Source organism: Hemicordylus capensis, chromosome 1 (genome assembly GCF_027244095.1).
Source record: "Hemicordylus capensis ecotype Gifberg chromosome 1, rHemCap1.1.pri, whole genome shotgun sequence".
In the NCBI taxonomy this organism is placed as follows: Eukaryota; Metazoa; Chordata; class Lepidosauria; order Squamata; family Cordylidae; genus Hemicordylus; species Hemicordylus capensis.
The window spans coordinates 86,605,757-86,622,108 of NC_069657.1; positions in this window are offsets into that span (position 1 = coordinate 86,605,757).

Below are 16,352 nucleotides of genomic sequence, written 5' to 3' on the forward strand. Positions count from 1 at the left end.
GCTCATTCAGTATATTCTTTTAGGAGCCAAGTAAAAAAAATATTGTTTTTTCAACAAGCCTTTTGGACTGGCTGATGCTTCAGTTTAAAAAAGGTGTTTTGGCTGGCTGGATTTTTTGGCTCCCCACTCTTTCATCTTGATGGTGCTTTCCGGCTTTACTGCTACTGTATTTTGTTGAATTCTTTTTATTGTTCTTGTGTATACATTGTTTTTCCTTTATTATTGTAAGTACTTTTGATCTGCATCTGCAAGAAAGTAGGGGTAATTGTTTAAAAAACAAAACAGAGCCTCAAATTCATCCTTTATTCCATGCTGTTTGAGTATCAAGATAACTACACCAAAGCAGTGCTAAAAAAAAAAAAAAAATCATTCCTGTCTCCTGCTGCAGTCAAAAAGCTATCCCTACAACACTGTGAGGCTTTTGTCCAAAAAGGCCCCTAGAGCAAAGGTTGGACCTAGCAAGTTTCAATGAAAACTAATCTCAGAACCTGAAAAGCAATTATTTGCATGCCTCTCAAACACAAACATATAGCAGTTTATACAAATGCATACAAAGAGACACTGGGGAAGGGCCTTTCATATTTCAATTGTGCAGTTCTATCGACTCCTTGCAGTTAACAAGATTTCAGCAAGACATACAGGCACAGTAGACGAGTTGGTGGTGGCATCACCATTTCCCATAAGCAAATCATAGTGTTCAATTCAAGCAGTGAAATTAAATTCCTATACACAATAAAGGCATTTGGGGATGCTTTGGGTTCATGCTATAAGCGGAGAATTTTAGCACTCTTATAGGCTTTCTTCTCTTGAGAACCCATGGCCAATTCAAAGTTTGCAGCTCAATCTAATTAAAATGTCCTCCTTCCTCTGGTTTCTCCAGAAACAAATAATTCTACAAAACTCCAGTACTAGTCTCTCTTCAGGTGCTAGCATCAGGATGCCAGTTACTTTACCAGTTGAATAATGTCAAATTAATAGTCATGTGGCTGCTAATTAAATTGACAACAATTAAAATACTACATGAAATTGTAAATGCCCTTGAATAGGTGGAGGAACAAGGAAGGTCACCTTTCACCCCAACCCTGCAGGAGACTAATGCATGTATGCAAGCAAGCACACTTAATCTAGAGCAGGCACTCCTTGCCACACGCTATAATAACCAGATCTAAACACCAGTGTTTGTAGCTGAAATGCATATGTTGCTTAATTTCCATTTAAAATAAATTTTGACACTGTGTGGTTCGGGTAGTGATGGGAGAAAACTCTCTGGTTGACATTCTGACTACCAAATTGCATGCGTAAAGTGGGACTGTGTGAGTACAACTGGGGCTCACATGTAGCTCCCCGAGTCCCTCTACACATATACACTGTTGTGATAGTGGGAAAACCATCTGAAAATTGTCTGTGCTCCAGACGTGATCTGGAAGAGAGGAAATAGGTTGTTGAGGGTTAGCAACGTGTTTCTTCTCTTCCAAATCACTTCTGAAGCACAGGCAAAGTGGGGTATTTCACCGGCTTGCACAACAGCATGCATGTTGAAGGACTGAGGGAGTTTTGCACGAGCCCCCATTGTGTCCCCGCAGTCCCACTTGATGCATCTGCTTCAGTAGTCAGGATTTCAGCCCATATCTTGATTCAGAATTGCCCCAGTTTTTATTGAGCTCTTTCAGGGAGCTCTAAGAAAATGCATTCTTTCCTCAAATGTTCAGAAAAATTGGGCTCAGGACTTCCAATCAAGATGGTGATGTGAGAAGTCACACTGTGGCGTGCTCCGGAGCCTTCCCCTCCCTGATTTTCTTATCGCTTAATCTTTTCATAACAGCAGAGACTTGCTCATTAAAAAACATCACAGCTTTGATTACTTCACTTCAAGCCCTTGTGGATACTGTTACACCTAGACTGGGGGTGTTGGAAGGCAGAATCTCTCAGTTAGAAGATAAATGTTCCTCTGTTGATTCCGCATTGGGCACATTACAGATGATCAATAAGAGCCTGCAAGCTAGGGTGTACACCCTGGAATCAGAATCTCACCGTTTAAATTTGCATATTTTAGGGATCCCAGAACATCTGGGGAAAACTGACTCTATTAATTTCATTAAAGAGTTCCTTTGCAAAAATATCTTCCCTGCTGGAAGAGTATGAGTTGGAAATTGAACGAGCTTATTGTATACCTACTCCTCCCTCACGTGCCACTAACAAGCCTCGTCCATTTATCATAAAGTTTCTTAGATTTACAGTTAGAGAAGATTTTTTGAGGAGTGCCTGAGAAGGAAAGGAGTTTATGTGGGATAACACTCGAATCATGTTTTTCCCGGATTTTCCTAAAGAGGTGGTTGATAAATATCATTCTTTCCAAAAGGTAGGCGAAATGGCTAACCTTTAATATCATGTTCACTTTCAAGCAATGTTTTGCATTTATTATGAGAACAAATGGAGATCCTTCCATGCTTTGCTAACAGCTGATATGTTTCTTTCTACATTGAATCATGTCGGAGCAGAATAATTGTTTTGAAGATCTCCTATTGATATTTGAACATCTGACAACGGTCTCTTCACTTCACTTCACTTCAATGTCCTGGCATTAAATCCTGTTTTACAGACTTTATCCTGACTTTAACTGATTTTCACAGGGGGTCCACTGGAGTGTGCTATGAGTTAAGATTACCATGCTAGACTTGGGAAAGCAAATGGATTGTTTTGTTTTTGTCCCCCCAACCCCCACTTCTGGTTTGTCATATTTTTCTTTTTCACTTTTTGGGGTTAATTGATGTTGGTTTTATGTTATTAATAATTATGTACTGGAACATTAGTACCCTATTAAGTTCTATTCATTCATCTTTACTCTTTACAAAGTTACACATATCTGTCTTTTCTACGAGCCAGTTCAAGTTGTTTGCTTCTGCTGATTTGGCTCTTTGATGTGATGTTTTTAGTAATTTAGTATGGTGGTTTCCATGGTTAAATGGAATGTCCATGGATTACGCCAATCTGCTAAGATCCACCAGGTATTGACCAAGTTGGGGAAAATTGGCTATTGAGGTTGCTTTTCTACAAGAAACCTATATTTTGCCCCTATATTTTGCCAGTTGAAAAATAGTTTTTGCAATGGGCATGGATGGGGGAGCGTCTACATAAGTGGTAATTCTACAAAAGTGAGGGGGGTGGAAGAAGAATTTGTGAAGAATTCACAAATCTTCTAAGCTAATCTTCTAAGTTGAACAGGAAATAATAGATAATGAAGGTCGCTCTCTTATACTTATTGACAGCATGGGTAGTCAACGCTTGGCATTAATGAATTTTTATGATCAGTCACAGAGTCCCCAGAATTAATACACAGCCATTTCACACATTTACATCCTTTTACATTTGATCACTTGATTACTGATGGGGATTTGAATCAAACCCTTGAATGCTTTCTTGATCATAACACCCTGATCCCCCTCCCCCAATCTAGGCAATACTCTCGAATTTGTACCACACTTAAGGCTTATCTGTCAGATTTTAATCTAATAGAAATATGACATCTTCTTAATCCCTCTCAATGAGAATATACCTTTCTTTCTCCTGTTTATAAAAACTGTTTTAGGTTGGATTATTTTCTGACATCTTGTTCTTTAGTATTTCGAGTTCAGGCATGCAACACTGACATCATAACAATCTCGGATCATGCACCTGTTAAGTTGGTTGTTCATCTAGAAAGTTGTTCTAGTACCTCATTTAGGTGGAATATGAATATATCCCTGCTGAATGACCTTCGATTTACTTGACAAATGGAACAGGAGATGAAGGAATTTTTTTCATTTTGACAGGACTCTATTACATTATTATCTCTGGTCTGGGAAATTTTTTTTAAAAGGTAACTAAGGGCTCAGATGGTATCTCTTGAGAAGCAAGTTAAGAACTTATTAACTTTATATGCATTACACTCTTCTCCTGAGTCATATATAACTTTACTTACAGCTAAATATGAACTTAACAAGTTATGCTTCTTAGAAGAAGAATTTTTGTCAAATTGTACAAGGCAAAGATATTGGGAAGGGGGAGGGATCTAGTAAATGTCTGGTTTCTAGATAAGCAGATAAAATTGAGTAACATTATAACTGCCATCCATGATACTCAAGGCAATGGCTATCACAGATCCTGAAATTATAAACCAGCAGTTTTATTATTTTATAAATCAGCAGTTTTATTCCAAGCTGTACAATAGTAGTATATCTAATACTGATGCATACAAAAGTGCATCTTCCACAATTAACACATGATCAGATTAATCTTTTAGCTGCACTTCTTTCTCTACAGGAAAGGATGACCACAATTAATTAAATCCATTAAATCCAGTAGGGCCCCAGGGCCAGATGGATTTTCCATGGAGATTTACAGGAAAAATATATTAATTTCCGGGCTCCAATTTTATTTGAGGTCTATATTGATGCTTTAAAAAACAAGTACTTTCCTCCTTTTAATGAAGCTTAGATAACCGTTCTCCTTAAGCCCTCTAAATATTCTGGATTGTTTATTTATATATATTAATATCTGTCATATCAATATACCACCTGACAAACATTTCTATGTGGTATAAAAATTTAAAAAACACAACAGTATAAAACAGCAAAAATTCACAAAACTAATAAAACAAGATCACAGATAAAAACACACTCAATTTTCTCTGAAACAGTTACTATCTGTCCTTTGGCATTTTATCAGTATGCTGATGACACCCAAATCTACTTCTCTTTTTCATCTGCATCATCAGGAAATTGTGCTCATTCCCTAAATGCCTACCTACAGGCAGTAATGGGCTGGATGAGGGATAACAAATTGAAGCTGCATCCAAGCAAGACGGAAGTGCTCATTGTAGGGGCTCAGAATCTGAGGGGTGAATGTAACATACTGATAAGATCTCCCTGTGCTGGATGGGGTTACACTTCCCTGGAAGGAGCAGGTACGCAGCTTGGGAGTACTACTGGACCCAGGCCTCACCCTGTTATCTCAGGTGGAGGCCATGGCCAGGAGTGTTTTCTTTCAGCTTTGGCTGATTCGCTGTGCCCATGCCTTGAAGAGGACAACCTCAAAACAGTGGTGCACCAGCTGGTAACCTCCAGGCTTGACTACTGCAATGTGCTCTACATGGGGTTGCCATTTTATGTAGTTCAGAAACTTCAGTTTGTTATCCCTCATCCAGCCCATTGCCAGGCATTTAGGAAAGTTATGCCATTTCCTGATCAAGTTGGTATGGAGAAACGGGCCTGGATGTTGTCGGCATATTGATAACACCCTGCACCAAATCCCCTGATGATCTCTTCTAGCGGTTTCATGTAGATGCTAAAGAACATTGGAGACAGTATAGAGCCTTGTGGAACTCCATACTTTAGTTCTCCCTCTGTAGAGCAACAGTCTCCAAGCGACGCCATCTAGAATTTACCCAAGAGGTAGGAATGGAACCACTGTAAAACAATGCTACTCAATCCCATCTCCTTGAAGTGACCCAGAAGGATACCATGGTAGATGGTATTGAAAGCTGCCAGAGATCTAAAAGGATCAGCAGAGCCACACACCCCCTGTTGACAGCCAACTGGAAATCATCCATCAGGGCAACCAAGGCAGTCTCAACCCCATAGCCCACCCGAAAGCCAGTTTGAAATGCATCTAGATCAGGGCTGCTCAACTTTGGCCCTCCTGAAAATGTTGGCCTACAACTTCAAAAATCCCTGGCTATTGGCCACTGTAGCTGGGGATTATGGGAGTTGTAGTCCAAAAACAGCTGGGGAGGCCTAAGTTGAGCAGGCCTGCTCTAGATAATCATTATCATCCAAAACTGCCTGGAGCCAAAAGGCCACCACCTACTCAATCACCCTGCCGAACCATGGAAGGTTAGAAACAGGTGTGTAATTAGCTAAGTCCGAAAGAGCCAATGCAGGTTTCTTTAGATAAGGTCTAATAATAGCCCCCTTGAGACAAGTAAGCATCCTGCCCTCCCTCAGAAAAATATTTATGATATTTACTAGACCCTCTCTGATAATACAACTTCTAGAGGAAATAAACCAAGTTGGACAAGGATCAAGAAAACAGGTCATAGGACGCACAGTCCACAGCAGTTTGTCCACATTTATTTATACATACATACATACATACCCCACCCCACCCCTCCAGTACATTACGCTCAGGGCAGCTCACAACATTTATAAAACAGTTACAACATAAAATCAGACTAATACATTTAACCAAATTAAACAAGTTAAAAATCCAAGCTAAAATGACAATCAGAATGAGCTTTTAAAATTTCAAATTAAATTCTTTAAAAAGCAAAAAAGTAAGAATTATAAAAACTAAAGACTAAAGAGCTTACCACATATAAGCAACAGGTGAAACATTAAAAAGCCTCTTTAAAAATACGTGTTTTTACTTTAAAAAAAAAACACTGAGGGAGGGAACATAGCAATGACACCCTCCTCAGACTGAAAGTGATGCAATCTAATCCTACAAGAGGAGTTGCTGGACACCTCTACAATAGACTCTGCAGTAACTGTGGAGTCCTAATCAGCTCGAATATGAGAGACTTTATCTCCCCAAAAGGTCATTAAAAACCTCACAGCGAGCGAGAGGGCATAAATGAGCCCTCTCATAACCCCAGACAACTCAGCTAGGCATGAATTTGCAGGAGAAAAGAACTGCTTCTTCATATGTGCTGTGTTGCAGATTCACACTGAGTCTTCCTCCACTTGCGCTCTAGTTGCCTACCTTGCCGCTTCAATTCTCATAGTTCTTCTGAATACTATGAGGCTGACTTTGAGGTCGGAAAGGATGCTTAGGAGCTATTGTGTCTACTGGTGATCTGTCCCTGACAATGGGGAGATGACAGGAGTCCCTGCCCACAGAACACCACCCCGATCAGAGCAAACGACCAAATCAAGTGTGTGACCAGCGTCATGTGTTGGTCCAGAAACAAACTGGGATAGGCCCATAGTAGTCATTGCCACTATAAACTCCTGAGGTGCTCCTGATAATCCAGGCTCTAAATTAACATTGAAGTCCCAACAACAACCACCTGGGCCACTCCAGTGCGAACTCCACAACAATGTCCATCAGCTCAGTTAGGCACTCCATTGGAGAGTGCGGTGAATAGTACACCAACAGGTTCCTGTCTACCCTTGATCCCTAGACTTAGTTACACACTTAGTCCAATTCCCTGACAGGGATCCTGGTAAGGGATATTTTGTTCTTATAAACCACAGCCACTCTACCTCCCCGCCCACATTCCCATACCTTCTCCAACACAGAGTAACCTATTAGGAGAAGCTGTTATCAAACCAGACCCCCAACCAGGTCTCTGTAATGCACATCAGGCCAACACGTTCATCCATGATAAAAATTATGGATGACCTCAGACTTATTTTGGACCAATCTGGCATTACAGAGTAATAAGAGTGAGGTTCTGTGGGTTGTTGGCACTGCTTTCCAAGGGCAAAGAGGTAATAGGCCTGTTGGAAGGGGAAACCGCAATCAAATTTCTGAATTTCCTTCCCTGATAACAAACTGCAGACCTACCAGCACCATACCTTCATCAGTTCCACCACCACTGGAATAGCTGCCCCTGTTCCCTATCTCTAGACAACCCAATACAGTCACATACCTGTACAAGGTTCAGCCAATTACTAGGCAACAATAATAATTATGCATTGATATTAATTATTGTTATTATTATTGCATCATAATAATTATGCACCTTCATAATAATTATGCACTAGCTATAGTCCTATCTCCTTGTTAAATGTTGATTCTAAGATAATGAGAGCTAGCTACACTGGCTCATAGGGTGCAGATTGTGCCTACTACTGTTATTCATCCAGATCAGACTGGGTTTATATTTGGCTGCCAAGGATCAGATAACATTAGATTGTTGATTGCTCTATCCTCGGAGAAGCAAGACCCAGCCATTATAATTTATTTAGATGTGGAGGCATTTGACATGGTCCACCTGGGGTTCTTGTTTTGCTTAAACATATTTTGACTAAATATGGATTCCCCCCAGGTTTTTTTTTTTACTTGGGTTATTATGCTATACAGGGCTCCTTATTCACAGGCCATCACCAACAGGCTATTGTCCCCTTCAGTTAGGCTAGAACGGGCCAGACGTCAGGGATGTCCTCCATTTCATCTTTCTAAAAAATATCATGTGAGAACCCCTGCCTTTTGCTATCAGAGACAATAACAAAGGATATCACACTAGGTGGGACTGAGCACAAGTTGTTTCTATATGCAGATGACATTTTATGTTTTATTGATAAACCAGATGTCTCAATTCCTAATCTTATTTCCTTGGTTCAAAAGTTTGGTAATTTATCTGGCTACTCCATAAATTGGGGCAAATCTGATTTGATACTTTTGGGTTCTATAGATTTACCTGATGAGTGTGAGGTTTGGGGTTTTAGGTGGTGTCCAGATTCTTTTGTCCATTTAGGTATAGTAATCTCTAGGAAACGCTCTCAATTAGTAAATTTAAAATCTTCCCAATTTTTTTGTTCAAATGAAAAATAACTTAGATTGGTGGCTTACCTGTTGAGTATCTGGGGCAAAAATGTGGTTAAGATGATTCTAACATTGAGGTTCATATATATATATATATATATATAGAGAGAGAGAGAGAGAGAGAGAGAGAGAGAGAGAGAGAGAGGTCTTCCAATTCTTATACCATTATTACATTTTAAGGAAGTTTATAAATTAGCTAATTACTTCTTATGGTAAGGACAGCCACCCAGATTTTCACTGCATAAACTTCAAGTTCCTATTGAAGACGGCAGATTTAATTATCCACATTTTCAGATGTATCACTGGGCATTTATTTTATCTCCAGTCTTAGGCTGAACAATGATCCCCAGGTCTGTCACACCTTGGGCACAGCTTAAGGGTTATTATTTGACCCCAATGAAATCTTGGCAGGTGCTGGGTTTATCATTTGTTCATGGACATTGCAGTTGTCATTTATTGGAAGTGAAGGACTCTGTGCTGTCTCATGTCTCTATGACAGAGGGGGACAGATTAGTGAGTCAGAGGGCAAGAGGGTTCAAGACATTGGTCATCCCTTTTCTACTGCTCTGACACTATCCCTTTGATATGTAGATTGCTACTCTCAGGGACTTCCTTTCTTCCTGCTGCTTTCTCTTCCCTTTCTTCTCCCTTGCAACACCCACACTCCTCTCTCCCTGCACCATGTATACAGAGATGCAGAAACCATCCCTCTGCATCCAGCTAGCTAGCTAGATTAGAGATCCCATATCTCCAATTTACTATCTAGAATGGAGTTCACCAATAAAGACTCCTTATATTGATTTGAAACTATGAACTGGCTCCAAGTTTCTTTTACTCTCAGCATACACGCATGCCTAGGCGGACCCCACTGTGTTTTGCTTCTGTGCACTCTGGTGTAATAGAAGGGTATCTCTTACCAGAGAGAATTCCCAACAATTGCATTCCACTAAGAACTGTGGATTCTTCATGCCTGGGGTGGTGCCAAAAGGATTATAATACAACACTGGAAGGACAAAATCACTCCTGAACTGCAACTTTGGATTACTGATATGTGTTCCCTGTCAGCATTTGAACTGTCCTCTCCTCCCATCAGCAAGAAGAGGAATTTTCAGTGATCTGGTCGAACTATAATGAATTGTTGATGCTTTGAAACATAAGATACATATCCTTGAAGGAGGTGTTTTTCCTTCTCTCTCCCCCCGCCCCCTGCCCTCCTTTTCTCCTGCATTGGTTGTATCTTGTTATGTTTAAGCTTTGTTTAAGGGATTTTTATTTTTCTTTCTTTCAGTTTATTCACATGTATTATCACGTTTATGCACTGTAATCTTATTGCAATAAAAGGAAAGGCGGAAAAAAGAAAGAAAGACTGGGCCCAAGGGATCCCCCCTCTGGACTCCATTCTCCCTAAACTTTCCCTACTATTGGTTTCCCTCCTCTGTTTCCTCTTTCAGACTTGTCTTACAAGATGATAGGAGTAAAACTACTAGCAGCGAGAGCTGGGAATGGCAAAGGGTTTAGCATGCTTAAGCTTTACCTATACTCAGCAACACAATGGAAACTTCAAAGCATGCCTCAAAGTCTCAAAGGTTGCTCATGATCCTACAATCTGCAGTCTTAGTTTTTCAATTGAGTGTGGAGGAATTAAAAACTACAAATCCCAATGTTTCCAGCAGTGATGGATGCTCCCTAGTCTTCCCAAAATTATCAAATAGTGGCTCTAGGATAAATTATTGCTCTGATATGGGGGAATGACTTGACTAGCAAGCTAGAGGTTGCCGGTTTGAATCTCCACTGGTATATTTCCCAGACCATGGGAAACACCTATATCGGGCAGCAGCGATATAGGAAGATGCTGAAAGGCATCATCTCATACTGCGCGCAAGATGGCAATGGTAAACCCCTCCGGTATTCTACCAAAGAGAACCACAGGGCTTTGTGGTTGCCAGAAGTCGACACCGACTCGATGGCACACTTTACCTTTACTTTACAGATCTATCACCTCAGTCATATAATTTCACACCACCATTCCTAAAATGTAGATCGTTCACTTGACTGTTATTTTGCTTAATGTTCCCTTGGAAACAAAGGCTTTGTTCTAACAACAGATTTCAACTTGCAGTATAGTGTTTCTCTCTAGCTTCGCAACCTGAGAGCAGTGTTCGCTCTTACAGGGATTCCCAGATGTTGTTCACTACAACTCCCATAATTCCCAAACAAAAACCATTGCAGCTGAGGATTCTGGGAGTTGCAGTCAACAACATCTGGGAATCTCTGTTAGAGGGAAGACTGCCTAAGACTCCATCCTGAGTTATCATTTCTTTACTCTGGTTCATCCAACAGGTGTATAAAATTTAAAGAGGTTCAAACTTTTAAAAGGTAGGAAGTGTTCTACTGTGATATTAACATGCAGATCGTTAGAATTTTAGAGTCATAGGAAGATCAAACCTCAGCATTGTTATGTATGCTGAAACTTAATTGTACTATGTGCTTTCCCATGAGGATGAGACCCAAACACCCAGTTCCCATTCTTCCCCACTGAAAAATGCAAGAGAGGAGTGGCAGCTTAGCTCCCAACTTGCTTTGTTTCAAGCAAAATTAAAGCTAAGCATCCACTTCAGATCATTCTTTCCCATGGAAGTGTTATGAACAGTCATAACTAATCAGAACCAGAGGTACCGTGTTTCCCCGAAAGTAAGACCTACCCCGAAAGTAAGACCTAGCAGTAATTTCTGATGTGCCGCTAATATAAGCCCTCCCCCGAAAATAAGACCTAGGCGGGAGGCGGGGGTTCGCGGCCGTGCGCTGGCCGCAGGGATCGAGAACAGCAGGAGACGGGGTTGAAACTTGGGGCACTACCTCGGAGTATGTTGTTCTGTGCTTGCCTGCCGTGGCGGGGGAGGTGTGTGCAAAATAAGACCTACCCGAAAATAAGCCCTAGTGCATTTTTTTGGCCTAAAATTAATATAAGACACTGTCTTATTTTCGGGGAAACACGGTACCAACTCAGAAGTATGGTGAAATATAGGCCCGGAATACAGGCCTGTATCTGATTTTGTTTTATATCAAGAAATGAAGTCAAACCTGAACTCTGACATACTGTTCCTTGCTCTGTGAGGAGCAGGAAGCAACCTGGCATTGTGTTGTTAAAATGGGATATGCAAGGGAACAATGGAGCCAGGTCTGAATGCTGCAATCCATACGCTAAATTGCAACTGGCTACCAAGTGTCTGTGAAAGGGGCCAGGGGGGCTGATTCCCCCCCTTTCCTGTTACAAGAAGTCAGTGTTAAATCCTTGTCAGCAATTAACTGTATTGTCTCCATGGAAGTTCAACATAGCCAAATGGATACAGAGATAATACTTGTAGATTTTAATTCTCACCTCACTAATGCTACAAGTCTCACACACATGTATGTTCCTCTAAATATTCTCTTGTTTTCAGTTACAAGCAAAACACTGGATAAAGGTACATAAGAAATAGTGGAATGATTGTCTCACACCAAATGGGACCAATTCCACAATCCCCTTACTAATTCTTGACTTCTTAACACCTTCTGGGGGCTAGACTGCCAAGATGTAATTTGCAGCATCTTAAGATGCAGATTCCCCCCCCCCCTTCCTGAACGCCCAGTTTACAGGAGAAGAGTCAAATCTCTCTCTGGACTAGCTGATAACCTGAATAATTAAGATTTTGTTCAGAAGGTGGAAGTTGACACCTGTTTAGACATACAGGAAAAGAGGAGATGTTTGAATAGATCCTATTCAAGGATCAAAGAGAAAATGACTATAAGAATGAGGTTTTTGAGACAGAGAGCTAGCAGTTCTGTGCCTACGGGCATTCTGCTCACACGCTAGCATTCTTGGGCCTACAACAAGATTTGCTCACACGCTTTCCCAGAGTTTGCTGCACAGCCGCAGGGGCTAAGCAGGAACTCTGCCTGTGCTCAGAGGCTATGACTCTCACTGTGCAGTGAGAAGTCAAGGCTCCCCAGCCATGGAGCTCTCAGCTATGATCTGAAACAACTGCACAACTCCTGTCTCCGCCAGCGCCTCATCCCTTCAGCTGAAGTGACCCGTCTCTCTCCAGCCTCTAATCCTGGTAATTATGCTGCTCCGTTACAAGCCTTGGGAATTCCCTCCATCCTTTCCCGGCTCCCTTCTCCCCCCCCCTTCTTCCCTTCTACTAATCTCTGATCTCCCCCAAAACCTTATCAGCCCGCAGCCTTTCCCCCCCTTTTCTTTTCTGCCTATATTTGAAAGGTATTAGACCTAGGAAGATTTAATTGCACGCACATAAGCTAATTAGGCACACTGGGTGGAAAATATTGGTACTGGCTAGATGTTCTGTTTTAATACTGTTAGCAATTCTGCCTTGCTAGGTTGTTGTTAAGCCTTTTATGTTCAATAAAGCCCATTGAACCCTTTCAGGAGTGGTTTGATCTCCTTTCCTTCTTTGCAATCCAGATCATACGTGGTCATCAATATAAAAGAACAAGGTCACGTTGGTGACATTATGGTCCAGACCTGTTTTGTATACTGGCTAATGAGCATGTTTGGTATATAGATCCGGCCTGGTCTTTAACAGAAGGAGGAGACAGATAAGCTCAGGATCTCTCTACAACTACCTGCTCTGTCAAGTAATGCAAAGAAAGCGGATGACGAGAAAACATCTCTGTTGGGAAGAGCAGGGGTACATGGAGGCCTCTATGGCCAAACTCAATTTAAAATTAATCCAATAAAAGCTAGGTTTGCAGGCATCCCCATAATGAATATATTTTCAACTACTACAGACGGGGTCACTGCCTCTAGTTCTTCAGATGCAGGATTAGCTATTATGATCCAAGTATTCCCCTCCACCACCACCACCCACCAAAAAAAAATTGTCAACGTTTATCACGGTCTCCAAGGTTCCAATTTTAGGCTCCCTATATTTTACATGTCATCTTCAACATGCATGTGCTTTGGAAACCACATCAATAATTTTGCAGCTACTAAAAGATTGAAATCAAACTTTCTAAAAGAACTTGTAAGGCATCCAGGTGTAACGCTTGTTTTTAATCTTTTATGAATCTCAATAGGAGGGCACAAAGATCTAAGAAGAAGGAAATGCCTATTATGTCCTTAATGGCTTTACTTATAGCCCTCAAACATTCTACTAGTAACTGCAAATTTGTTTTCCCTTTAAAGTGACATTTAATTTTCTGTAGGTACGAACTAATGAGCTAAAATATTCATGGAGTGACTGCTCATCTAAACCCAGTCAGGCCAATAAACAGCCTAAGCTCGCAGCAAAATATTTACTTAAAAGAAAAGAAAAGAAAAGAAAAAAGTCATATCCAGAATTTTTGTATGAGAAGTGAAACACTGAGCTTCAGAGGTCTAACTTTGTACTTTGGTTTTTCGCTGCCAGTGCCAGAATTTTTTCTCCTTTCCAACCCACAGACGTGGACACTTTAAAAAACAGTCCATTACCTACTTTTGACAGCTGAAAAGGCAATTTATGCAACTGAGGTGCACAAACAAGTCTACAAAGTCGTTCTGATGCCGAAGAAATTAAAATGTAGAACCCTGAAGCCCTGATTGATATGGTGAATGGAAAACAGCAGCAGACTTGGCTGACTGTATGAGACACTGGGCTTAAACAACACTGCATGTCAGTTTAATGAACATTTCAAGACATCACCACCGAGCAGCAGGAGCCCAGCAAGCTGTAGGAGATCTGTTAAAACTCTATTTATACTGTACCTGTAAACTGACAATATAATCACATTCTCACTTTGCATTGACTTTCATTATCAGGATGGCATTTCTGTGACCCAGACTCTAATTGGTCAGTAGCATAATCTGCACTAAAGAAACATCAAGAACCTAAAAAGGAGAAAAATCCTCAAACCTCCCGTATTTGATTTTGCTGACTTTAAAACTGAATAATTTCATTACAGCTTCCAGAGAAACTCTTATTCTTTAACCTGATGAAGAGGCAAGCATCCATTCTCACACAAAATTGTTAATGGTATTTAGGTACATCTTGATCTCGTCATGGAACTGAAGAAATAAAAAGAGCACGTGTACCGTTGAGGAAGACAACAGAGTTGCGATATATAGTCAAATCTACAACATATATGGCAATTTTGCTATCCCACTTGTGGTTTTAGCTAAAGCTATGTGAGAGAAATGCACAACCAGATGACATAGTTAAGGCAGACCCACTCTGAACTGATCTTAGCATGCTAAATCTATAGATGTAAATTGCTTCACATTCTATGAAAATCTAAGTAGTGTTTTGAAATTTCTGAGTAAGAAACAACTGAGAAAGAGCTACCTTTCCCATCAGTTTCTCTTTGGTTTATATTAGGCTGCTATTGTATTATAATTATATTTAATTCAAATATAATTATATTATAAACAGTTACATTTCCTTTCTTGTGAACATAGACATGCATGAACATACATCATTTTATTTATAATCAAGAACCATTAGACAACTAATCTAATTATTGACAGAGGACAAAGAAATTGCAGAAAATCCAAATGAACTCTTTGCAGCTGTCTTCACTGCAGGAGATGTTGGACACATATCAACACCTATATCAAATGTAGGGGCTGAGGGTGGAAGAGTATCAAAAAACGTTAAAAAGAGGTAATGAGACATGAAGTTCTAGGGCTCCCCAACAAATTATAAATTAAAATTCACTTTAGATAGCATATGACTAAGAGTAGTTCTCAAATATAAAATTGTTGATTGCTTCACCCCCACCCACCCCCCAAATTAAATGCCATTAAATCAGTCCTCTTTCCAGAGAACTGGGAAGTAATAAACATTCTTAAATTACAGAACCAAAAAGCTAATGTTTCTTCTAGGTAAATTAGTGGAAAGCATTATTACAAATGATGCTGAGGAAGAATGAGCATGGCTTTTTCAAAGGAATGTACTAGCTCGCTGATTGGCTGATCCAGTAGCTACTATATACCTGCACTTCCAAAAAGCATCTAAAGCAAGTCTCCAGAGAAATTCAGAGGTCCTGGGATAAGTAGTCAGGTCTTCATATGGATCAGAAACTTATAAAAGGAAAGGAAACAGTGGGTAGAAATAAAAGAAAACTTCTGCTGCTCTTCTGTTCTTGTTGGCTGACATCCTAATGGCGTATGCATTCTTCTAACAAAAGCATCTGCACAGCACTAGGCTGATGCTCCACACTTCTGAAGCATGGGTGCAAGATTTTCCACAGTCCCCTTGCTCTGGAAATGCTTTTTGGTGGTAAAAACACATACCAAAGGGTCATGCAACTGTCAGGAACATGTTTTTGCTATCAAAAATTACTTCCAAAACAAGGGGAGTGCAGTGAAAATGGGCATGCTCTTGCACAAGAATGCTGTGCTTCAGAAGCATAGGGGCTAGCTCCGTACACACGCTTTTGTTAGGAAGCATGCATGTACCATTAGTCAGGATGCAAGACATTATGTTTTTTATAGTTGGATTCTTTCTTTCTTTCTTTTTTTTTATGTGAGCTTCCTTGAAGTTGTGGAGGAAGGCAGGGCACAAATTTTTAAACAAACAAATAAGTAATGGAAGTAAGCAGAGGTCCCCCAAAAGATATGTACCAAGACTGGAGTTATTTAACCTATTCATAAATTATTTGGAGTCAAGGGTAAGCACTAAAGTCCTCAAGCTTTTGAAAGACTCTGAATTATTAAGGATGGTGAAAGCCCAAGAAAAATGCAAAACATTTAAAAATAAAATTTAAAAAACCACAACAACCCCACCACCTCACACTGGGTAAATGGTACAAAAATAGCAAAACAGATTCACTGTAAGTTTGAAGTGATG